This window comes from Tachypleus tridentatus, chromosome 2, assembly GCF_004210375.1.
Source record: "Tachypleus tridentatus isolate NWPU-2018 chromosome 2, ASM421037v1, whole genome shotgun sequence".
NCBI classification, from domain to species: Eukaryota; Metazoa; Arthropoda; class Merostomata; order Xiphosura; family Limulidae; genus Tachypleus; species Tachypleus tridentatus.
In genome coordinates, this window is record NC_134826.1 from 56,297,830 (window position 1) to 56,325,250 (window position 27,421).

The 27,421-nt window shown below is 33.0% G+C and overlaps 1 pseudogene across 1 annotated transcript; it reads left to right on the forward strand.

The window, feature by feature from the left end:
• Window positions 1-260: 260 nt before the first annotated feature.
• Window positions 261-27,421, forward strand: LOC143243896 (ATP-dependent RNA helicase DDX3Y-like; annotated as a pseudogene). Its single transcript, XR_013024805.1, has 9 exons — window positions 261-567; window positions 2,304-2,390; window positions 3,164-3,423; window positions 5,925-6,069; window positions 6,979-7,144; window positions 8,189-8,370; window positions 10,827-10,942; window positions 14,889-15,060; window positions 22,244-27,421. The product of XR_013024805.1 is annotated as an ATP-dependent RNA helicase DDX3Y-like (transcript).

Consider the following 27,421-nt stretch of genomic DNA (forward strand, 5'->3'; position numbering starts at 1 on the left):
AATTAGGTATAGTTTTGCAACATAACATGTTCAGTTTCTGTTTTTTTTACATCAACCATACAACATGTACAAGTATTTAATAAATTAGAAATTCAAATTTCAGATACCAACAAGCTAAATATAAAATAAGAACCTCCCATCTCTATGATTTGCTGAGATATCAATATATTTAAAAAATCTACTAGTGGCTTTCCCCATCAAACCAATCATTTGAAAGTTCTTAACTACTACCACCTTTAACTAAGTAGCTCAAGCTTATAACCAACAGATAGAGTTTCCCTTATGTGTAATTGTGACGAGGGTAAAAGAAAGAATTTTGTTGAAATAGTAAGTGTGATAAATAAGTTGTTTCTCTGAACAGAAAAGGGATTTTTTTCACCAAACATACTTTACTTAGACACTACTAAATTACAGGGATTTTGAGGATTCTAATATTGTAATTTAATGTTTTTTTATTTTTCAAATGTTAATGTTTGAAGTACAAAAATTTTCCAGACATCCCACTCGTAAGTCAAGTCAAGGATTAGTGATAGTACGTAAGCACGAGTGCAGAATTTCATAACACTGGTACGTATTCAAAATAAATATTTTTCAATGTGTTTCTCTTTTACCTTCTATGTTTTAAGAAATATAACTAAAATTTAAACATTTATGAGTAAATTGTAATGTGTTTATTTATATACACAAGTAATGTATGGTAACCAAAATAGGATACATTTGTAGGCCAGTATGTAGTTACACAAATGCAGTAGGCATAAATTCAGGTAAACTTGAAACCACATTTGAAACTTGATAGTTTTAAAACAAGAAGTTAATAAATCTTACAAGTATGTGGCCAAATAACACCATATGCACATTGTGAGATTTGACAGACATCAAATAGATGAGCAAATATAACACTGAAACACCTGTGATTTAAATGGATCTGCGAGGCTCAGAATCTAGTGTTTATTGGACCAGTGCATCCCTGAACTATATAATAAATGTTTTCACATATTCTAATTGAAGTTTTATTACCCTTGGAAATTCTAAGTGTTGTAGGTAACATAAATTGCTTAGTGCAATATTGTGTTCTTTGAGCAAGAACATATATGAATGACACTTTTCTGTTTTCCATGTGGGTTTGTACTTTACGGTGTCGTACGTATTACAGCATGCTGCACAAAGACAGGCTTAGATGATCAATGATTTGAGCATCATTTACAGTGGGTTTAACCTTCTATGTTGAAAGTAAAATAACCACAAAATTTATGGGATGTGTTTAACAGTTGAAACTCTCAAGGTACATACTTTGAAACCCCTTGATTAATAATGAAGGAAAAAGGACACAGCTGCTTGTTTTATTTCTGATTTTACAGATTCTCTATTCATTATATTTGAGTTTCCTACAGGCTGAAGAATCAAGTTATAAACATAATAACAAAAAATATAAAGTTTTACTGTAAAAAGTTACATTCATATAAGAAGTTCTAGACATTATACGAGTGAAATGAGATTTTTCAGACAAAGTATTTTTAATCTCGTAATGAAATTCACTTTTGTACAAGTTAGAAAAGAATTGACAATTTCATGAACAAATATTAATAAAACAAATACTTCATTAAAAAAATCAGAATTTTCATGTGCAAAAGCTTTGTAATATTTACTAAAAGTCTTCAAAGATTTGTTAAGATACACTTTATATTAGAAGATACTATGTAAACTGTAACAAATATATGGTCGAGTCAGGTCCTTTGGAAATAGTGTCCATGCATTTAATGGTTGCCATGCCCATCTTCTATACTTTACCTTAAGACCTACAGTATATAGGTTATTAGTTGTCATTAGAAAGAGCTCAGCTTATGATATACTCTCTCAATGCTTAATTAAATAAATGTATATCAGTAAAAAGAAATGTGTAAATATATCAGTTAGTGTTAAATCTCATCTTAATTTTTATGTATACAAAGGAAACAATAATTTGGTCAGATTGACTGAGCCTGTAGTGAGAGAGCTAATCCAAATTCAGATAACTCTTGCTCACTGATCAAAGTGTGTGGTGTGTCTGGAAGGGAGTTGCATATGTTTGCACCTGGTTGTTTTGACTTTGGGAATAAGTTCTGCTGTTATAAATTGACTATCTAGTAAACTTAATTTGAAGTCAAATTGTTAGCCTTGTTGTGTCAAAAAGAGAAAGAAAATTAGAATAGTTGTATATCACTTAATCCTGCATTGCATAAAGTGACTATAGACAAAGGAAGATTAATTGTTAACAGCAGAGATTAACTTTTCTCTGTGGCTGTCAAAAACTTTTCTCTCCACAGCAGGAAACAACAACCATTCATGATCTTGAATTAACTGCCAGACACTAGGGGTGTGCCAACATCTGGAAGCATGAGAGGGAAATGCAAGTATAAACAATCCTTCAGCTCTGTCCCTAACTGGTAGATCATGCACAGAAATATCAGCTGATTGTCATACGTTTTCTGGGTGTCTACAATAATTGAAATAGGTTATTGATGCCACACCATCAAGATATAAGACAGTGTCTTGTATATCATAATGCTTATTACAGAATATTTTATTGTAATATGTATCATAGGAAAATATGCAGTTACTTTACAATATTACTGTGATGGAGAAATGATGTTGATTGGGGTCTGACCATGAAATCTAATTATGTAATAAAAGGGTTAAGTGTTATGTAAATCATAATTTGTGTATAAAAGGCCATACTTATAAGTATGTGAAAGTGTTTTATACAATAGTTTTGTTCACAGTTTGTCTGGTTTAGCATATAATTTTCTCACTATTCACAAGTAAAAAAAATGTAATTTGAAGTAATGGCACTGAATATTGAAAAACTAATATGATTTTATAGTTAATACAAAAAAAAGTAATCCTGACACTATGGTAATGCATCTTTTCTGGGAGTATGTATGATACTATGAAACAAAGTGTTACAGAAACAAATTTTTGCTGCATTTTAGACATTTACAATACATGTGAAAATATTTTTGAAGGTTTTACCAAATGTGAAACCAAGTCTTATCTTTTCCCAAAAAGGTATAGAATGAGTTTTGAGAGATGTGCCCTTTGAAGAATATTCTCCCAGACTATTAGTAAAGAGGAAATATACTTTCTACAAGAATACTGATTATTTATTTTTGATTAATTTTTACAGCCACAAAAGTTTGATACTTGTGTTAAGCAGTATCCGTTAGCCCTAGTTCTTTCTCCAACAAGAGAACTGGCTTGTCAGATTTATGATGAATCATCAAAGTTTGCTTATCGCTCTCGCATAAAGCCCTGTGTTGTCTATGGAAGAGCTGAACCCATTCAGCAAATGAAGAACTTAAACAGAGGTTGTCACTTACTGGTGGCTACACCAGGAAGACTGATAGATATGATGGAATGGGGAAAAATTAGCTTGGAACTTGTGAAGTAAGTATTAGAATTAAGAGTAGTAATTATGAGAAATTACTTGAATATATATGTCCTGTTGGGAAAAGAGGAGCATAAGTATTTAATTGTGGATATTGAGATTTAAATTTATCATTGAAAATCACGAGCATCTAATTATTAATAGTCCTTTGATCAAGTAGCATCATAGCTTACATTGTCTCATGGAACATAGGTTGTTTTTTTGACCACAGTCTATTTTAAATTTTTTGTTACATTTGTTTCAATTGGTCAAAAATTCAATCTAAATAGTGGGCTGTTAAGAATTATACCTACAATGTGACAGGAAAGATCTGTTTATGAAATATGGTTATTTTATTTTCTAACAATTTTTAAAAATTTACAAATATTGCAGAAATGGTATTTTAGCAGTTAGTGTAGGCATTTACTTTCATAGATAAAACTTTAAATTTACACTTTTATTATGTTCTGATATCATATTTGTAGTTGGTATTTTATTTTAATGTCTTAAATTTTCATTTACTTTTTCCAATCAAATTTTGACATTTTTGGATCTCCCTTATTAATTTAATTGTTGGATTCTTAACTGAAGGTACTATCTAAAGAGATTTTGATGTTTTGACTGGTTCTTATTTTTAGAATAAGGACAGTGTAAAACCAGTAATCATATAAGATGCTTGAAACTTGAGCAAAAGAAGGTGAAAAAATTTATATAAATCTGAATACATATTTAAAAGAATTAACATACTAAATAATTATAATTTTGTCACTTCAAATGAATAATTTGGTAAAAACATTAGTGGAGTTGATAGAGAGTGACTAATACCTCAGTAAACAAGTTGGACAGTGAAATCACTGCCAAAGATTGTTTGAGATATTTAAATGTTTGTTAAAGCAGTTGAAACCAAGCTGATTCCATTTACAAGCTCTTAACTTGGACTGCTATCAGATGTAATTAATCAGAAAATAAATATCTGATGGAAGGTAGAATCAATTTAATTAAATTATGGTAGTGCTAAGCTTATGTGTCACATTTAGCTGGAAAAAAAGCAGAAAAGTTAAAGCTGTCATCAATTAAATAAGTAATTGTTTCTGGACAAGGAGAAAAATTCATTATGTTTAATTTCATGATTTTGTAACAAAGACTTAGTTCAAGAATCTGAGAAGAAAGGTTTTACATACTGCATAATTAAATGTATGTTTAGACTAGGATAACAGATCAGTATATTTTGTGTTTCATGAAAAGTGATGATAAACCTGGTGGAAAGTTTCATCCCACCTCTGTAAATAAATAGGTACAATAGTGATTGCAGAGTTAAGATGTTTGTATATGAGGTTAAATGTTAACTCTTTTGAGATGGGTCAAAGGCTATTGCATTTGTTGTCTTGCATTTAGAATTTAGCTGAATTTATGATTTCATCTCCTTCAGTTTGGGGTCAAACTTTAGACTGTAATTCAAATTTTTGTATATTACATTATTTCATAACAAAATAGTTACAAGCCAATACTGAGAGCTAATTTTTGATCGTGTTCATGTTATGAAACTGCTCATATGATGTATAGATGTTTTGGTTTTTTGGTTACCTTTGTATCACTTGTTCTTCCCACTTTCAAGAATACCTTAAACAGTCACAACTGTACTTATATTTAAAAAAAAAAAAACTCTGGTATTTAAAAACAATAACAAAAATACAAACAGGATGAACACTTCACTAGATATCACAACACCTTTACTTCTGTGGTTGCATTTTCAGACTTTTTTGCTTTTTATCTACAAATGCATAAATATATGAAAGTATGTGTTAGCTCTTTTGGAAAGATGTTAATATATGTTAAAAAAATCAGAAGCAATCTCGACTTTATAACAGAAACTTTGTTTAAAAATGATTTTGAAAACAACTAAAAATGTTTAATATATTAAAGAAAAGTAAATATATTTGCCTGTAAATTATTTTTGAATACATAGAAGCTTTTTAGTTAGAAATTTGAGCTGTATTTAACTGAAAGCAAAAAATCCCTCACTGCTTATGTTTAGATGCCACTTAGATTATTACTTAAAACATATTTGTTGTGTTAGTTAGTTGGAACTCATCTTTTGTTAAAATTGCCTTAAAGTCGTATGTTTTTGAAATTCAATAGATTGACAACTGGAAACTTGATTTTCATTATAATTCTACATTGTTTCTTATTGTGAAATTAAATTCTATTTGTAAGATGGACTTGGGTAATTTCCATGTTCACTGATATCATTAAAGTGTGTGTGTTTAGTGTTATATTATTGACATTGCTCTTGGATCTCAGTTTCAAGCTTAGCATCTGAAAGAAGTATGTATGTGAGATTTACTGCTGTTTAATTTTCTTCAACCTTTTTTATAAAAAATTATAAGAATGTTTGCTCAAATTCAACCTCATAATTTAACACATTAGCAGTGACAGTTTTCACTTTTGTATATTTTACTTGCAAAGAAACATTGAAACATAATTTTCTTAAAAATTCTGGTAAAGTTTCTTCTCCCTTAAGGTACCTGGTGTTAGATGAGGCAGATCGTATGCTGGACATGGGTTTTGAACCACAGATTCATCGCATTGTTTTAGAGCACAACATGCCACCAACAGGGAATAGGCTAACAATGATGTTTTCTGCAACATTTCCAAAAAAAGTACAGGTTAGTATTTCTGTTCTATTTAACATACACTAAATGGTGAAAGTATAATTTTTTATAGTTACTGCATTGATGGGTTTGTAAAGAAGCATTCATATGGTTTTCCATGATGAGGAGAAACTCATTTGAAGTAAAAATGTATTTCAGGATATGCCTGGTATGGGTATTAACACTTCTACTAATAAAGCAGAGTACAATGTTTCAACCTTCTTAGGTCATCTCTTTGATAACTTTGTTAACCAGAAGATGACAGATGTTCTCTGATTTGTTAAAGTGTTAATACCCATACTAGCTTTCCTGAGATACATGTTCATATGGTTTTGAATAGACCTAGAATAATAATTCTTGCTGTTTTTCGTATAGTTGCAGAGTAAAATTGTGTAGTTTACTGCAGGGTGAACCATTTCCAAATATATGTATTTTTTGTAAATTCTACCAACCCTTCAAAAGTGAAAACAAAAACAGTATTTTGTTATTTCATTTAGAACTAGCACAGTACAACACAAATGTCACTTACATTTAAACCACATTTTTGTGCTTAAATACTTAATCATCAGTAAGCCTTAAGATATACACACACAAAAGGTGGTTATAGCTGCATAAAAATATACCAAAGTATCTACAGACCTACAGAGTTAATGATAATTATGTGCAGAAGCTTGTTAAATGGCAAAACTAAGAAGTAATGTTGTTAAATAAGAAAAATGAAAAATAACAGTCGATGCTGGGGAACCTTAAATGCTCATTTTAAAACACTGCTGGACTTTTTGGGATCTGTAGTTAAAAGGGCGATCCAGCTGAAATGTTCTCTGTTGTTATTACCTTTATAGATAGTTAGTGTATAAGAAACTTTCTATTCTCTTTTTCAGGCAAAAATAGACTGTTAGTTATATTTTGTTTTTTACCTATTAGGAGCTGGCTAGGAAGTTTTTACATAACTACATTTTTCTTGCTGTGGGTCGTGTTGGAAGTACATCAGAAAACATCACTCAAAAGATAGCATGGGTAGATGAACTAGATAAACGGTCCTTTTTGCTGGACCTTTTAAATGCAGCAGGACTAAAGTGTGCAAATACATGTAAGAAGGATTTCCAATATATTTCAACCTGTACTTTAACCAGTGTGGTATTTTTTTATGTAAACTGTAATAACAGAATGATCATGGCATATGAATATGCATTTCTTGTCAGATGATTACCTATAAAAACCTTGAATCATTGAAATTTGGTGTTGTTGATTTGAAGTAGTTAATAAACATTTCTTGTTTGTTGAAGTATATTTCTTTGAATCAAATCCAAAAACTCTGCAGTGTTTATTTTTATATTGAGCTGTTTAATCAAATATCATAGATTTTGGAGAAGGTTTTTTTATAACTTGAAAAATTGGCATCATTCTTTACCTATCTTGTTACCTAAAAGAAATGCATTAATGTCTTTAAAAGCTCCTTGCAACAAGAAAGGTGTTCCAAACAAAATTAAGCCTAACTGTGACACAAAATATTTTATGTTGGCATAAAAGTTAACTATAAAAACTGGTTAAAAGAAAAGTTTTTTTGGAAAACCCAAATTTTGAAAAGCTTCATGTTTTTATAGGTTTCTTGATCACCATAATTTTTAAGCTTGTTACTGAAAAGGGGTTGGATTTTTGTTTTCTACACTCTTTTCCTTTAACATGTTTGATTTTAACTCAATCTTTTTCATTCGCTGTGGAATTACAGAGAAGTGTACCAGTTGTTGGATACTTAAAGCTGATCCTATGTAACCAACTTTTTCATTGTAATTTTATGTGTATATAAAATTATATATTTTTATGAAATTAACATGTTATATTTATACGATTTTATAAACTTCATTAAAGCTGTTAATGGAATAGATCTTCAGTCATTAAAAGCAGTGTATTAGAGAACTCCGATCTCATAATTTTAGTGATAAATATCAAGCTGTGATGTTATTGACACTTGAAACCTGATATAATACTGTAGATAAATTTATTACTGAGCTTGATTGTATTTTAGCGAGTAATATAATATGAAAAAATATTGACTTCAAAAGTTCTATTGAATGTTTTTTTGTATTGACTTAGAAATTTAGAGTACATTGAAGCTGTTTGCATTTTCCATTAGCACCTGACTCTTTAACCTTGACCTTTGTTGAAACCAAGAAAGAAGCAGATGCACTAGTGCACTTCCTCACAGAAGAAGGCTACCCAGTAGCAAGTATACATGGTAATAAATCTCAGCGGGAAAGAGAGGATGCTTTGTGGTCTTTTCGATCAGGTCGTAGGCCTATTCTTGTAGCCACAGCTGTAAGTATCAGAATTTAATATGGCAAAAGTAAGGTAAAATGCATGGAGGAAAATGAACTCTGTCCAAGAAATATTTAGTAAAGGTTTTCTAATGTGATTATTTAATCCTTGAAACTTTTTTAAACTTTAAATCTTTTAAAACAAAAGTTATAGAAAAAAAAGAATAAAAGATTGGTACCACAGTTTTTAAATTTATATTTGTTTGTGGTGTTGCTATTGGCATGCTAATATATTGACACTCTTCACAGTGGACAACTATTTTTGGCAATGTAAGTCATGAGGCTTTAGTGAGTTATATTCAAAATGTAACATTGTACAAGTTTTAAGTTCTAAATTTTATAATATTAAAACTAAATTCTCAGTTCCCCTAGTGTGAAAATTGTAACATTTGATTGCAGATAACTGCCAATGTCTAATATATTTACTACTCTTTCAAAAAGAATGAAATTTAATGTAAATTACTCATCATAATGTTGTAATCACTTTGGCAAAGCATAACTGTTACTGTCCAATCTAATTTGGTAACAGTCTTAAAATGGAAAGTCAGGCCCCCTCTTCCCATATTCACACATCACATCCTTTTTTTCAGAAGTTGCAAGCACAGGGTGTTCAGAATGTCACTGTGCACTTGTATATTTATTAACAGACATGTTTCAATATAGAATACGGGAGTTAAATGTGAATGACAATTATAAACAATGTTGAAAGTGACCCCCGTTGGCATCAATACAGGCTTGGATCCTTATTTTGTTTCTAAACACTGCTATCAGTTGCTGGCTTGAAATAGACTGAATGAATGCTGTTATCGCTGATTACAAAACTGCACAGTGACTTTCCGAACACCCTGTAGTTCTCTGTAATGTTTAATGTTATTTACATATAAATAATTGAAAGCCAAGATTTTAATTTATCAAATGATGTATTCTACTACGTTGGTTTCTGTAAAGAGTTGTCTATTTTGCTTCTAGTTCAAACTTTATTCCCATGGAAAATACATCAGTGAGCTCAGCTGGATTTTAACAGCTCTTGGAGCATAGTTAGGGTCATATGAGGTATTCATTATTAAAGTGATTTACAACTTGTATGGCACAAATATTAGTTAAGACATGGGTTTAAAGGGCAATGAAACCAAATTTAAGTATAAAAAGATGTTTACTGTTACAAGTTTAGAGATGTTTAGGATAAACATGTGTAGTTAATGTTACAATTTGAAGTTATTCGAGAAATAAAACAGTAATTGAAATTTATTTCAATTTTGTTTTGGTGGTTACAAGATTAGTCAAATTGACCAACCTTACATAAAGAAAAGAAAGTAACAAACTGAAGTTTTAATGAAAAGTAACAGAATTATTTAGGAGGTATCAGATATATTATTCAAATTAAATTTGAAAATTTTCAAATGAAAAAAGTGTATTTAATTTTAACATGAAAATTACTCAACACCCAAAGCAGTCAATTAATGGTTGCTTAAATCTTGTGAAATTTCATGAAGGTACACAAAATGTCAGAAGTTAGTGTGGAAACCGTAAAGGTTAATTTGTTGTCATGAAGTGTATTTGAATGAGTGCATGGTGAGAAAGCTAAGCAAGTAAAATAGAAAAATTGTTCATTTTAATCTTTCTAATATTGTTGTACATGACCAAATTGTATTTACAAAATTTAAGAGAAGTGTGGAAAAATAAGTTGTTTATCTGTTTAACAACTTGTTTCAGAATATTACTTGTTATCCCTAACATTGCACACCAGCTGCCACATTTTGCTTCTTATTGTTTTTCCCTTAATTTTTTTCTACGTTGCTGGAAATATGATTCTGAGATTTATGAATTATCAAAGTGTTATAGTTTAAAATATTGAACTTTTATTTTATTTTTATTTCTTTCCCATCTTTAGTGTTGTAAGTTAACTGCTACATTTTAAATTAAGTGATTGAACTAAATTTTATGTAGTTTGGTTTCAAAGTATGGGGAAATTGTTGATTCATTATAATTTAATATGTATAATTTTGGCACTTTTGGTATATTCATTGTTATTTCTTATACTGATAATCTTTGCATGACTTTGTGGTAAAGGTGGTTGACTTAGTCTGTTGGTCATGGGTTTAAATCCCATCATCAAATGGGCTCTTTTCATCTGTGTGAGTAGGTGATATATTCTATTTGCCATTCTCACTATTCAATTAGAATAGCCAAAGAGTTAGAGGTAGATAGTGTTGACCAGTTTCATTCCCTGTAGTTTACCACTTCCAAGGAACTTAACAAAAACAATTAAACCAGAAATTGTAATGTGTATAATTTTTGTAGTGCATGAACAGAACATGATGGGTTTGGGTTCAAGCATAGAATAGATGTCAGCTTTAGTTTAAAACCTGTTCTTGGATGGAAGTGAAATATTAATGAAATCAAAACACTTGAGTAATTATTTGATTTGACCAAAAATGAATAAAATAATTTTTATAGGTTGCTTCTAGAGGCTTGGATATACCAAATGTGAAACGTGATTAACTATGACTTACCGACTGATGTTGAAGAATACGTTCATCGTATTGGTCGTACTGGAAGAGTTGGGAATTTAGGTTTGTCTTAGGTTAGAAAAATAGATTTCTAAGGAAAAGAAGATTAAAACACCTGAAACAGAAATAGTTATCTCTAAACTCTGGGTTTATCTTTTTTCTTTCAATATTTTACTGTGTAGCTTAATTTGTAAGATACAAGTTCATTAATAAAGTTGAAAGCAAACTAGAACACAGTTCCTTGTGTCCCAAAAGTACTTAGTGAAATCAAACATTCTCAAAGGTAAATTCTTCCAACAATGGATATTAACAATAGTATATAAACAATGCATGTAAATCAACAGCTAAGCTTTTAAAAGCATATCACTGTTATGTGCATTTGCTATGATATATAGATGGAGACACAATAAAAATTGTAGATACTTGTTAATTTTCCAAACTCAATCAACATTCCTAACTAAGGCTAATGTGTATATTTCTTACTTTTAGGTTTAAGTGATTGAAATGACTCATTTAATGTGGTTTAATTAACTTTATCTGGATAAGATCTTATCATCAGATAAAATGTTTTCCATTTATGATATCCCAGTGTCTTTAGTATAATGTGCAGCAATAACATTATTTTTTAGAGGTTTTGGAAGTACCTTACTTTTGTTGTTCTATCATACAGAAACTAGCATGTTTCAAGTATAGTTTTCTGAGCATTTCCATTCGGTGGTTTCATATATGATGTCACTTTATTTCTTTATGTGCTGATCTAATTATTAAAGATTTAGGAAAGATGCTTTTTGTACTAACTCATTAGATAGACCCAAGTATTGTTTCTTGGCTCTTGTGCTTAATGTTAAAATAATGAATAACATTCAACATTAAAAGGACAGTGAAAACTGTTTTAAATTCAGGCTGATCTATGGCTTTTAAAAAGTTTACATGTTTTGACACCTCAGTGTCATCATCAGGAGTGATTTGTACCTTTAAAAAAGGTTGTGTGACTTTTATGTTGGTTTATGGTTTCTATGTATTTCTTAGAGGAAGCCCTGCCACATTCTTACAAGAGGTACTTGCTTGGACATTCATCTCTGTTTAATAATTTGTGATCTTTCTTTCACTTTATTATTTTCAAGTTTTAAAGGTATTATTGGCTCTAATACTCATTGGTTTCATCAGTATTACTGCTTCTTCCCACTAATATCTCATGTGCTATTCCAAACAAACCAGAAATAAACAAACCATATTTCCATACTAAGAATGTGTCATCTAAACATCTTATCCAAATGTCAGGTTTACTTTTTCCACCATTTGTGGCTATTGTTTCAAATACATCCATGTATGTCACATAACAAAGGTGAAAGGAGGGATACATTGGTAAGCCTCAATTTTATTTAGAAAAATTAACCTGTAAAAAGTGGATTTTTTACATGTAACTTTGTTCTTCATAATATCTGATTATTCCTTGTTCATTTTTGGTTTTCATTTCTATAAAATCTAAAAATATTTAGTTGTATGTTTATTTTTCTCAAACATGAATACTTCTGAATGTATGCATTACTAGTTGATATAATGTGCCTGTACTTGTTGCTGTTGGACTTAAACTGTTAATCATTTTATGTATTTTTGGAAGGTTTGTTAGCATTGTGATTTGCCAAGTTCTACTAGAAAATGCAGTTTTGAAATTACAGTTACAAACTAAACTTCAACAGTCATGAAACAAGAGGTATATAATTAATTTAATAATGTTGAGTGTGAAGAATTCATTTTTTGAAGTAAACAATATTAATAACTAAAATGAAGGTTTAACAGTAGGATCTCCATTTATGTGTGGCATTTATATGAATGTATTAAATGGGACAAAAGGTAAGCTGTATATGTGACACATTCAGATATAGAGGTACATTAACAAATATTAGTAGGGTTTGCATGCTATTTGAATAGTATAGAATCCATCTGTACAGTTTACCAGTGAAAATGAAAAAAAAGAAATAAAAGATTGCTCTTTCTAAGATATCTTGGTAAAAAGGAATGAACAAAGAAATTGAAAAATATTTATCTACTGGAAACCTTCTTCTGTTCTTATCTCAGCGCACCAGGAATCATATCATACTGAAGCAAAAAAAAATTCCAAAATTTGTTATGTTCACAGAATTTTGAAGTTATGTACAAAAACATGAGGACTTAAAAATGAGTTGTTCCTAATGAAATATGTAGCAGGTGAAAAGGTATTTTACCCTAATATTACGGACAGAACAATTAAGAAATTCACTGTTGCTGTAATAATGGATCAAAGTATTGCTTTAAAATCAAAAGAAATGTTTAATTTTGACAAACTTTCCAGGCTTGACTACTAGTTTATTTAGTGAATTTAAGAAATAGCAAATATCTCACTTGTATATATAATAATGGAAAACTTTCTAATTGTAAAATTATATGTAAATATGGAAGTGTTTATATCAGTTAGACAAAAGGTATTCCACAATAGTGTTTAATAAAACATAAAAAAATGTGAAATAAATAGATTGAAGATTTGACCATAGCAGAACATGTAGAAAAAGACAAAATAAACATGAGGTATTATAAGGAAAACAGTAATTTTGGGTAAAGCAAATAAATATCCTTGAAACTTTAGAAGTAATGGAGTATTCAAGACAAAAAAAAAGAATTGTTAAATAGATGTAGGTTTCGAGAATTATCTGTGTAAGAATGTGGCAGGGCCTTAACTAAAGTTTATACCAAAATTGTGAATCTACATGCAGATCGCATGACAGTTAAAAAGGATCGACTTTGTTATGTCTCCCAACTTAATTCCTGACAGTGAATGTTGAAATTTTCAAAGGTTTTCAGCCTTTTGGGAGCCATACAAAAGTCTGAACTAATAATTTTGTATATCGATTTTAACATTGTGTGCTGTTTGTTATTTTGGGTATACCCAATAATCTTATCCCAAAAGTTTTGCTGTGATATTATCACTTGTACCAACACAGGACTTAAGAAATTTGATTGATATTTGTTCATAATTTCTATACATCTGAAAAAGTTATTTGTGTTGCTTTTTATGCTACACGATTATTATTATTCTGTGTGTAGTTGTTTTTCTTAGAATAATAATTCTTTACACTTTTTTGATCACTTTCCTGTATTTTCTCTCTCCAATCTTGTACACACATACCAAGTACTACATCTATTTTCATTCCAGGGGAAGGTTTATTAGAAATATTAGTAATAATTTCCCTGCCTGTAACATTAATCATAGTGTAATAAAGAGATGTAGAAATGTACCATTTGTGATGCTGCTTCATGTCTATATATGTATACAGGTATATCATGATATCTCTTTTTATACATATTTGTGTACATTTTCATGAACATGTATTACAGTTTGTGTCGCATAATGAAGCTCTATCACTTGAATATTGTTAACAGTTGACCTTTTAGTCTTCATGTATTGTTTATATACTATTATTAATAACTAGGATTATTGTGTGTTACTGTGGTGTGATCATATGCCTTTAATTCATGAACTGTATTTTATCAGTGGGTGACCATGTACTAGTTCATACTCACCTTTAATAATCTGTAAATTCACCATTAATTGCTTTCAAAAAAGTTAAGTAAAATATTGAGCAATAAAAGGTACATTCTCAAAACAGAGATCATTGTTTTGTTCACGTCTGGTAACTGTGTTAACACTCCCGTTAACATTTAAGAAGAAAGTAATAGAAATAAGTATCTTTGTGTATTGATTTTACGTGCATAAATAAACATTATTGTATCTGTATTAATAAATAAATAAAAAATTGATACACAGCAAATGCTTGAGTATTACAAACATTGTATGTATTTACTAAGCAGATGTAAGTGGATTATTACAATTTCAAGAATTGGTAAACTCTGTTTGTTATATTCATAAGCTACAATTTGTTTCAGGCACTTGTTGGGCTGTAGTTATTGTAATTACAGTTTTCCTGAGAAAGAATGTTGTGTTATTGAACCATTGTTTGTTGTTTTTTTTCAGGCTTAGCAACGTCATTTTTTAATGAAAAGAAATGAAATATGTCATTGGACTTGGTAGATCTTATGGCTGACACAAAACAGGAGTTGCCTGACTGGCTAGCTGCACTGGCTAAAGTGGTTCAGACTGAACAACGAGCCTCAAATTCCCGTAAATATGGAGGTAGTGCTCGCAGGTAAAGTTCAATGGATTTGTTTGACCTGTATGTTTAAATACAAATACCAGGTAAACTTGTGTGGTAGGAGCATTTCAAAATAACTGTATAAACTTTACCAAAGGTAACAATTTTAGTCTATCTGTATACATGTACATTCTTATTAAATTTCCTACTTATAACAGGCACCATTGATTTATAATTCTGTTTAGGTGCATTTTAATAATGAAAAATAACTCCAGATAGGTTATTTGAGGATACATGCTTGTAGGACTGAAATATATACCATGAAGCAGATGTTTCATCTATTTTTTATCTTATCACATTCATGTTTCTGTCCCTTTGGTATGTGGTGAGGGGACCTTCCAGGGAAGGTTCTGTTCTTTCAGTTTACCTCCTCTGGGATCTAAACATCCACCCACATGTTTGCCATGCGTGGTGACCCATGAAGGGGAGGAGAGGATCCTGGTGGTTGAGGGGTTCAACCCTAACACACCACTTTGTCCTTGAATTCCTGTAGACAGGCAGCCTTTGGGTGGCCCTCCTTGGGTCAATCGGCTGGTCCACTTGGGCTAGAGTCAACCAAGTACCAGTGTTGGAAGTTCTCAATGAGTGTTGTGGACATTGTGTCTGATGCTGGTGTTTGGGTATAGTGCTCACAAAACCCTGGCATTGCTGCAATGTCCTTGCATGACATTGTAGTGCATCCCCTCGTAGGGCTCCATGGTGGGTGGGGTCAGTGGGTAACGAAATTTTTTTTTTCCTATGGATCCTCCAACAAAAAAATTAAATAAAATAGTGAAAAAACAGTCAATAGGTAAACGACCACGTCTTGAAGACTCTGAGCAGCAATCTTCAACATCTGTAACATCTGTACCCCATTTTCTTATATTACATTCTCTTTCAGAAAACCTTTAGGGCAAATGCCCCCCTTTTTTATTCAGAAGGGACTAGAGGGACTTGCTGGCTTCCAAAGTCAGTAAAGAAGCTTCGATCTGGAGACATATTGGTGGAAACATCCACATCCCAACACAGTGAACTCCTCTTGAATTCAAAGGCAATTGGGGATGTACCTATTGAGGTTACCCCTCATGTTACCTTGAATTCATCACGAGGAGTTATTGTTGAGAGGAATTTGAAGAACGTCCTCGAGTCAGAGAATCTCGCTGGTCTCTTCTCCACTCAAGGAGTTTCTGCAGTGAGGCGCATCTCCACTTGCAAAGACTGAGTTACACTGCCGACAAACATCCTCGTTTTGACATTTACATCACTACATGCACCTGCCACCATCAAGGCAGGTTATCTAATTTGCAGGGTACATTCCAAACCCTCTTCGATGTTTCCAATGTCAGAGGTTCGGCCACTCAAAGACGTGCTGTCGTGGTTCCCTGACATGTTCTTGTTGTGGTGGCAAGGACCACAATGCCTATGAGTGTCACAAGGACCCACATTGTGTCAACTGCAATGGTTCCCACCCTTCCTACTTTCGTTCTTGCCAAAAATGGTTGGAGGAAAAAGAGGTGCAGCGTTTGAAAACGACCCATAACATTAGTTATCCTGAGGCTCTAAAATTGCTGTCCGCCACTCCATCTCGCACATATGCTGCTGCACTTTGTTCAACAACTACAGTGGGTGTGCAGACAGACCTCTCTGTACCTCCAAGAGAATCATTTTCAAAACAAATGAAAAGCCTTTCGACCTCCATGGTTAAAAAGGTTGATTAAATGACTTCTAAACCCATCTCTGTTCCTCCCATACAGTCCAACAAATCTCAAGATCCACATCCTTCGGTTTCAAATACAGGCATTTCTTCTGATACATCTTTTTCTCCAACCTCACGATGCAAAACAATCATTCGTTCTCGGCCTCAGTCACTGGAATTCCCTTCCAACAACAACAGACCTGCCCAATCGATCCAGGGCAGGATCCATGGAGGTCGATAGACCTCCTCCGAATAAGGACAGTAAGGAAAAAAGACATGGTCATAAACAGAAGGGTTTTCCAGCTACTTCGCCTACCTGTGATTAAAAATGGCCACCTTGATACAATGGAACTGTCGAAGTTTACGTTCTAATCTGGATGATATCAAAACACTGATTGCTTCCTACCATTTTTTATGTCTCTCCTTACAAGAAACATTTCTGAAACCTGCTGATACATCACCATTCGGCAGTGTTCTCTGTACAGAAATGACAGGCTGTGTGATGGATGAGTACGTGAAGGGGTGGCACTATTGGTTGATCAGCATGTGCCCACCCTGTCTATGTCACTCAACACACCCTTGGAGGCTGTAGCCATCCGTGATTCCTTGGGTCATACCATCACTGTTTGTTCTCTCTACCGTCCCCTGGAGAGACATATGATCAATCAAACCTTGATGCTTTCATTGAACAGTTGCCGTCTCCATTTCTAATCCTGGGGGACTTTAATGGACATCGTCCCCTCTGGGGAAGTGCTGTTATTGATATAAGCGTATGCTCTCTGATCACAATCTTTCTCTTTTCAATTCTGGTTCTTCCACTTATTTTCACGCACCTAGTTAGTCCTTTACTGCTATTGATCTATCGGTTTGCTCCCCTTCATTATTTTTCCATTTTTAATGGAGGGTTGACAATAATTTACTAGGCAGTGATCATTTTCCCATACTCTTGAGAGAGACTGGCCATGGTCGATGCCACCCTACCCACGTGCCCCGGTAGAAGCTGTATCAGGCAGACTGGTCCACTTTCACTGCTCTCACAGAACTTGATCCTGCCATCATGAATCAGCCATCAATAGACGACTTTGTGGCAGCGGTAACTGACTGTATTATACAAGCAGCTGCTCAGTGTATTCCTAAAATCTCAACATGTTTTCCACGATATCCTTGTCCGTGGTGAAATCCTGCTTGCCACTTGGCACGGAAGGCTCAAAAACAGGCCTGGGATGCTTTCCGTAGATATCCCACACTTTCAAACCTCATCGCTTTCCAACAGCCCATGCACAGGCTAGTTGGGTAAGACGTCAAAGCCATAAGGAATCTTGAATTAATTTCACAATTAGCATATCTTCTACCAACAGTTCCAAGGTCATATGGGACAGGATTCGAAAGTTCAGTGGGCACTACAATTCTGTCCCCCTCTCCATCTCACTCTCTGATGGCCAAGAGGCAGCTGATGTCTGGAGCATCGCTGATACTCTAGGTGAAAGCTTTTGCCGGGTATCTCGCACTTCTGCTTGTTTCTCCACTTTCTTGGCCATCAAGTCTCGGGCAGAGCGTTCACCTCTTTCCTTTCGAACAGACTCTCTTTTTTACTATAATTGTCCCTTAACTCTGATGGAACTGAAAATGGCCCATAATCGGTCTGGCAGTACATCTGTTGGACCTAATGATGTACACTATGACATGCTGCGCTATCTCTCTCCTGCTTCTCTTGATATTCTTCTAATTGTTTTTAACCAGATTTGGCAGGAGAATGTTTTTCCTGATGCGTGGCATTAGGCTATTATCTTACCTTTCTCTAAACCTGGGAAAGATCCCAAGATTCCTTCACATTTACGTCCAATTGCTTTGACGAGCTGTCTTTGTAAGATCTTAGAGAGGATAGTTAATGCTCGTCTTGTTTGGTTCCTCGAATCAAACAACTTCCTCTCGCCCACCCAGTGTGGGTTCTGACGACAGCACTTTACCACTAACCACCTATTTCGACTTTAAACATCAATCAGAGAAGCCTTTCTCAAATGCCAGCATCTTGTTTCAATATTCTTTGACATTGAGAAGGCTTATGACACAACATGGAGGTATGGCATTTTGCGAGACCTCTATATATGGGTTACGTAGCTATTTACCGATGTTTATTAAAAAGTTTTAATGGACAGGAGATTCCAAGTTCATGTGGGTTCAACACTTTCCCATTCTTTTGTACAGGAACTTGGGGTCCCTCAGGGCTGTGTTTTGAGTATCACTTTTCAGTATAAAGATAAATGCCATCACTGAACAACTGCTTCTCACTGTTGCAAATGGGCTCTATGTTGACGGCTTTCACATCTCGTGTCAGTCGTCGAACATGAGATATATTAGAGCGGCAACTACAAACTGCTTTCAATCATGTTCTGACGTGGACTACGGCGAATGGCTTTAACTTATCTCTCTCTAAAACCACTTGCATGCACTTTTGCCACCAACAGGGTATCGCTGACAGTGGTCCCCGAGACCAAGTTCTTGGGGCTTATCTTTGATCGTAATCTGACCTTTATACCACACTTAAAGCAGCTACAGGTTCAAATGCACAAGAGCACTGATCATCCTCCGTGTCCTCTCTACTGCCAGTTGGGGAGCGGATTGATGTTCTATGTTAAAGATATATCGTGCTCTTATTCATTCAAAACTCGACTATGGATCAATGGTCTATGGCTCTGCCAGACCCTTGGCCTTAAAGATACTGGACCCCATTCATCATCAACGACTTGGACTCTGCACCGGGGCTTTCTGCACCTTTGCCGTTTGCAACTGTCTTTACTGTATTCTTCAAAACTTTGCTCCTTACCAAAGCATCCCACTTGGGGATGTGTTTTCTTTCCTCAGTTGGCCTTACTTTTTCAAAACAGACGATCTGCCATTGCTCCTTTTGGCCTTTGCATCTAGGTGCAATTGGATGAATTGGGTCTGTCCTTGGAAAACATTGCAGAATTCAATGGTCAGCCCATCCCCCCCAAGGCTTATTACAGCCCCCAAATGTGACCTTTCTTTAAGTAATCTGAAAAAGGCAGGTACTCCTGATTGGAAGTACTGTCTTTTATTTACTGAACATCTTTTGAACAACCTTTCTATTCCAATTTATTCGAATGGTTCAAAATCCAGTGACTCTGTTCGCTCTGCCATGGTTTGTTGTGGTTCGGTGGTTGTGTTCAGAATCCCCTCTACAGCTTCTGTGTTCACTGCTGAACTGTGCACCATATCTCTTGCCCTGAATCATATTGAAGCTGAGCAGTATTCTGCCTGTACTATTTATACTGACTACCTTAGTTCTTTGCTTGCCTTGGAATCACTTCATGTTAGCTCACACCATGTTCTCGGTGATATTCAAAACCAACGAGCCCATTTATCATTAACATCTACTTCTATCTAGTTTTTCTGAATACCAGGCCATTTTGGTATTTGCGGGAACGAGCTTGCAGACACGGCAGCTAAATCTATCTGCTCCGGCATTATCACCACTATGCCTATTCCGTACATGGACTATGTTCTTGTATACAAGGCTCGGCTCCATGCCAGCTGGCAGTTGACTTGGAGTGTGCAACACAACAACAAGCTTTTTCAAATAAACCCTATATTGGGCTTTGGCCATCTAACTTCCATAAAGTTCGGATGGAGGAAGTTGTTCTAACTAGACTACGCATTGTTCACAGTTTTTTAACTCATCGTTTTCTTTTATCTGTAGCTGATGCTTCAATGTGTAGTTTGTGTAACACTCAAATCACTATCAGCCACATTTTACTTTTTTGCCATCGTTACAATTCTCAACGACGGCAATATTTTAAACATGTTTTTTCCCAAGATTTATCTGTAACATTGGACAGTGTTATTGGTGATGGTGACACTGTCCACCTTGATAAAGTTTTTAGTTTTTTAATGGCCATTAATTTTTTTCAATCTCATTTAAGTGTTGCATATTTATTCATTACACCTTTTTAATTGTGGTTCCTTTTTTACAGTTTCATTCTCTATAGTTCAATTTGACATTGGAAAATGGCCAGAACATTAAATAACTCGACACCAGGACTGGAAAGGACAACTTCAGGTGACTAACACTGCTGTTTGAACTATTTGTTTGAACTACTCGTTAGTTGACCTGGCGATTTGTTATTACACTTTTGCTGCATGCCATTTAACACATTTATTACTTTACCTTTTAGTACTGGCCATAATGACACATAACCCCGGAACCAGGACTGGAAAGACCAATTTCAGGTGACTGACGGTGGTTCTTGTACTTACCTGTTAGTCTTCCTGGTGGGTTATGATCATTACCATTTTGCTAGAGAAAGTCCTTTACAACTTCTCTTTCTCTGCTTTCTCTCTTAACATTGTAGACTAGGTGTCGACATTGGTTTTATGCTTTTTCTGTTTTTCAGTGATGTTTTGTTTCACCTTCATTTCCTTTTATGTATTTTACTACATTTAATTTATTTTTACATTTTTACTGGATGTTTGGCACAGATAGCCTGGCTGCTTTGTGCCATAAAACACAAAATCAATCAATCAATCAATTAAGTTTCTGTTGGGCTCTGAATTCTTTTGTTTCACAAGTTTTGAAGGAGCACTGTTTTTATCCATTTTATAAAGGTCAAACATGAAATTTACAATCAAATAAAATTGGTATGGGGAAGACTCCCACACCAGAGCTCTCACAGCAGAACTGGCTTCTAATGCATGCTGTATCTAATAACATGCATTTACCTAAATGTGTTTGCTGATGCACATGTGCATTCACAGTTAATGAATATGTTAATTTAGTTGTCTGAAGCTTTTAGAAGATTTCATCATCTGAGAAAAAGTGATACTATTTTAAAAACATGCTTGCAGTTATTGAAAAAAATCTGAAAATTGTAATTTATTGTTCTGGTGTTTACAGGGCTTTATAATTTTAGGCATACTTAAATATGCTTTACATGTGACAAATAAAGAAGAATGTTGGAATAAACATCCAGATTTTTGAAGTAATAAGTGAAGAGTTCATATTTTGAACTGTTAATGAATATCAGTGTGACCTTTCATAGAAGGAAGTGCAGGTTCTTTTATCTTATTCCCATTGGAACTGCAGAACACATTTTCCGATATCATGTACTCAGAAATTTGATAAGAAAATTTTCTTATTTCAATGATATTCAACCCAGAAAGGTTTTAGAATTTGTTTTTTTGTCCTATTCTAACATTTTTGTTTTAAACATCTATTTTCAGTGAGGTGATTTAATCTGAAAATATGGTTGCATTCATTACATTTTTGTGTGTAGTTCTTATAAAAGTTTAAAAAATACTTCAACTATAAACTAAACTTCTCATTATAGAAATGGCAGAATAAGTCATAATTTTAAAGTGTTTAAAATTTGTTATCATGGAACAGTTGCCAATAATAGTACATGTTTTTTAAATGTGAAAAAATCATACAAGAATTTTCATTAAGGATTACTTAAGGAGTTAGTAAGGATTACTTTGTCATATTAGATATGGGCCTGGTGGCTTTGGTGGTCGAGATTTCAGACTATTTAATGCTCACAATCCTCAAGGAGGAGGAGCACGAAAGTTGGTAACCAATGGCTTTCCATCTCCTTGCTGTGGGCCCAGTCAGATTGTCACTCCTTGCTGTAGGCCCAATCAGATTATCAACACGTTTAACCAAGGAACCACTGGAGGAAATTATGGATCTGGGACCGATTGGTGGGGGAACTGATTTCCCTATTTCTGGCAATAGTATTTTTGTTTTATCATATGGGATGAATTTGACAGTTGCCACACAGTAAGCTAAACGTGAACCAAGTTTTTATGAAAGTACAGTTACGTTCATGTATAGTATCTAGAACTCTTATAATTATTAGTTTATTGTTTCTCACAAATTTTCTGTAGGTTAGCAGCAGTTTAATATTAATTGTGCATGCCATTTATTGACATTAACTCTGTTAATATATCATATAATTACTTTAGTAAAGAGTTTGTGGTTGACAAGTGAAACTAATTTATAAAGAGTAAAGTATTGAATGTGTGGTTGACTAGTAAACTTATTGAGCACCATGATGGAGTTTACGGTTGATAACAAAACTAGTTTACGTTGTATCATATTGTGTATTTGTGGTTGACAACCAGAACTAGTTTCATAGAATAGCATATTGGGTGATTGACAAGCAAATGTTATATGTGTGGCTGTGGTTGTTTGTAGTGTTTTTCACAGAAAGAAAGAAGTATGGCTCTTCTTAAGATATCCAATTGTAAGATTTAAACTATCAATCATACCTTGGTACACTAAGTATTGCTGTTGCCAGTATTAGGGTTCATAAATTTCCCATTTTTTATATTATTATGGTGTTGTGTTATTTTGATTAAACTTTAATCATAGAAGTTGTGTATTTTTTAATGTCCCCATTGCTGCAGAAAGTGTCAGTTTTGTTAAGACCAGGTCCATGAAAAATGTAACTTTAAAAGCCAAAAAGAGAAGATACCAAAAAAAAAAAATCAATGATAACACAAAACTTTAACATCATAAATTATATATTTGGTCTTTAGTTATTTTACTGAAAGAAAAAAAAAAACGTGATACTTACTGTTATTATTATTTTTTGTCAATCACTAATGGTATTTTTTTATATATGCATTATAATTTCAAAAACCTTTATTAAAGAATCCCAGAACTAGTATGATAGAAATAGTGGATGGTTAAGAAAATGGATGGAATTCTGAGTTAAATCACATTTCAATTTTTAATGTTTCTAATAGTGAAGACATCTTCTCACCCACTTAGGTTAATCTAAAATATGAAGTTTTTCAAATGTTTTTTTTTTCCTTATAAATATCTATTGGAAATGTTTTTCTTATTATTTGTTCATGTCTGTAAGGTTTCAGAACCATCTTTTTAATATACTACACTACTGTTTCAGACCTTTATTAGAATTTTAGTTAAATTCGTGAGAGATTACCAAGAAAGTTTCATATAGTTTCAACTTTTCTTTTTTATATGACTTTGCCGTAATTATGTCCACTGTGCTTTGTGCATAGGAGTCCATGTACATATGTAAAACATGCTTTTTGCAGATGTAATCTGGAACTTTTGATTTGTATAACACAAGGCAAAAGAAATTTACATTCATAAAGTAAGGTAGTTAATTTACTGTACCGTGTAAAAGTTTTTATGTCTGATTCATGTAAAAATTGTATTTGTGTATCACTTTACCTTCTAGTCTGTTTTAGATATTAAAAAATATTAATTTTGTTATATTCAAAAATTCATTCAAGTGTTGATTTTTCTTAACTTCCAGTGTAGGCACCAGGGAGACCAATATGTAACAGTTTTTGAGCTATTATTTATGTATGTATTTACCGTTGTAGTAGTAAAATTCTATGTTTTTGAATGGGTGCTCTTAAGGATTACCAGATACTAAAAAAAGTTATTTTGCCGTTCCAAATTTTTAACCTTTCAAATTGCGAGCATTTAAGACTGAAGAACAGAAGAATAGAAATTATTTTGTGACCAGTAACTGTAGCTCTCGAGGACTAAGGTTAGCTGTGTACTTGATAATTCATAATTCATATACATTTTACTGACCAAATTTCTATCACCTTTGTGATAAGAAAGGAATTTAAGTCTTGTATATCATGTAAGAACACTTCTCTAATGACAACTTTCTTTACAGACTCACTGGTTCTTGCATCTTGTTTAACACCTGTCTATACAAGCTTGTGTTATACATATCATAAACACGTGTCTAATGATGGCTTGTTTTATGACGTAATTAACACCTGTCTGATGACAGCTTGTTTTACAGATGTTATTAACACCTGTTTAATGACGGTTTGTTTCAAAGACATATTGATATTAAATCTCGTTTAACCGTTCTCGTCTAATTATAATTTGCTATGTTGTTTGTGAACCTGTATATTTGTGCTAGTTTTGTATGTGGTTGACAGTGTCCTGACAGTTTAAGAAAATGTTTAGCTGTAAAATCTGTTCTATTATTCCCTGTACATTAACAGCTTCACAGTGGCTTATAATGATTCATTGATTATGAAGTCTTAATTAGTCAACATTGTAGGAATAGCATTATAATGTTTATACAGATCATCAGCTTTCTCTCGATCTGTGTTATATAATACTTTACATACTACCATGTATTGTGTGATGGGCCACTTCGTTAATAGTTCCATTGCAGAGACCTACCTGGTATATTATTTCATTAAGTTTGGTTTAATACTTGTATAGATAAATGAAAAGTGTCACGAGAGGCTGTGTGTTTTATCCATAAAATACAGCTTCATTTGGAGTTGGTTGGTTTGACCATTTTGTAAATATACTTTACTTGATTCGAGGCAGCATTTTGGAAGACTGAAATACAATACATGCTCAGTTTATTTAGATGTGTGTGGGATAATTTTGTATTTACAGTAAAAATGTCTTTTTACGAGTAGAGTGAGAGAGACTTGGTTACAGATTTTACTGTTTGATAACTGTGTGTCACTGATGTATTAATACTGAAATTTTAAAGAGAGATAAAGTGCACTCTTTACCTTTTGCAGTAATTATCCAATAATGCTTAAACACTGCTTTTTTATTTAAGTTTCTCAAAACTGTAGTTTAGTTATACATGTTTAGTCTCACATTTCCCATTGTACTAAAGCAACAGGTCAGAAAACGAAAATACTAATGTACAGACAGAGGCAGCAGACACATTAATTTTTCTGTGGAAGTTTTCATTTTTTGCTTGAAGAAGTGACCCAGTCTTAACCAAAAGGAAACTTGCTTTATCTGTAGGCACTGTACATTCAAACTTGTATTGTATTAATAGATATTTACCTTTCAGTATTGTTGTGTTTGTGCACTTGATATCATTGTTATACCTTTCTTGTACTTCTTAAGATAAAGATGTTTGTTTGTTTTCTTTCTCTTTTAATCATGTGAGGTCAGGTCGAGTGTAAATCAGTTCAAACCTTGGATCTGTATGTAGATTATATGTATTGTCAGAATCTTTTAAAATATTTTAAAATTGCTGCCCTACTGTTTGTAATGGGATGAATCCGCCACTGTGCTATTGAAGTTGGGCCATCTAGTGTCAAGTACTTGCATATTTCATCAAAACTTTCAGAGTATTGATAGGAAGGATGCAAAACTAGTTTTCCGTTGTATAATTTTAAGTACCTTAACTGGAATTTTTGTGTGTATTTCAGTTTAAGAGGTGTAAATAAGAATCCGTAACTGTAAAAATGAATTTTGGTTTTCATTAAGTATTTTTTGATGGTATAAACCAATGACATATTCCAAAAAAGATAGGTACTTCCAGTAACTTCAAATGTTTCAAATAATGTTGTTCTTAAGTCAGTATTTTTGTGTATAAAGTCTTTATGTAATAAAACGTTTTTATTTCCATTTTGAAAATGTGTAATATAATAGTTACGGATATAAAGGCACTTCAGATTAAGTAGTATGTAAACAGTAATACGTATATGACTCCCTAGTGTTCTGCTGTAGGTGGTGAACTTGTTTTATGTTGATAACAACTGTCTTGTCACTTGCTTTGAGAAATTGTTTGTACCTTGAGATAGAACTGATTTTACTTGATCAGGTCTTTTCTAGTTTATTAAGGGAAATTTCAGTTGTTTTCATAGTTATTGTAGTTGCTGCTAATTATGACTTGCCATCTTTTAGAAATAACTCTCAACTTCAACTAACATAGCATGCATACATAGAACTTTCACCAATTATTTTTTCATAAACTTATCATGATTCTCATACTCCTTAGTAGCACTAATGAAATGACCTCAGTCAAAATTGGAAATTTTCCTAATGCTTTTGTATATAGCTTCCAAGTATTGAATGGAACAGCATGGAACTTGATTAGATCATCAACTGTTTGAAATATACTGCACATTCTTAAGCCATTAGGGTTGTTGGGAGGGGTTGAGTGGGAGGTCTCTGCATAGGAAATCATAAGCTTGTTATTACCTACCACATACGAAGTATTTATTAATTATTGTATGGGATGGATGGATAACATTTTGTATGATCGTGTACAGAATTCCTTGTCTATTAAATCACTCCTCAGTGAAACTGAAGTTACACAAATTAACCAACAAACATTGATTGTGTGTTTGTTGTTCTTCCTAGTAATTTTTTCACTTGCAAGGACCATCATCAAATCTCACTGCAATATGTTATCTAGCAGTACATATTTGGCTAGCAATCTTCATTGCACAGCTCTGAGGTTGTGTCCATCCATTCCATAAAAGCTTTATGATATGTCATGTGATTGTTTATGGTAAATTATTTTTTTCATTTGTTATTCAACATGGATAGCTGTGTGTCAAACTCCTGAATCAGGAAATAATGAACATTTACACCTTGCCAAAGGCCAACCCATTTTCCACTCCTTCCTCTAACCTTAGAAGGCTTTATTATTCTGTGATGCAATGGTTTCATTGTTTTCTTGAAAAGATGAGTTTATGGGCCTAGTAATTTTTTTAATATACATAATATTTTATTAACTAAATGAAATGGCAAAAAAATGGTTTTTGTATTTATTGGTAACCTATTTATTTTGGTCGTGTTTTGTTCTCTGTCTTGCAGTATTTAAAATTGACAGAGGTTTGGATTTGTACCAGCATAATTCTTTTGAAATTTTCATTAAAACTTGTATGTATAAA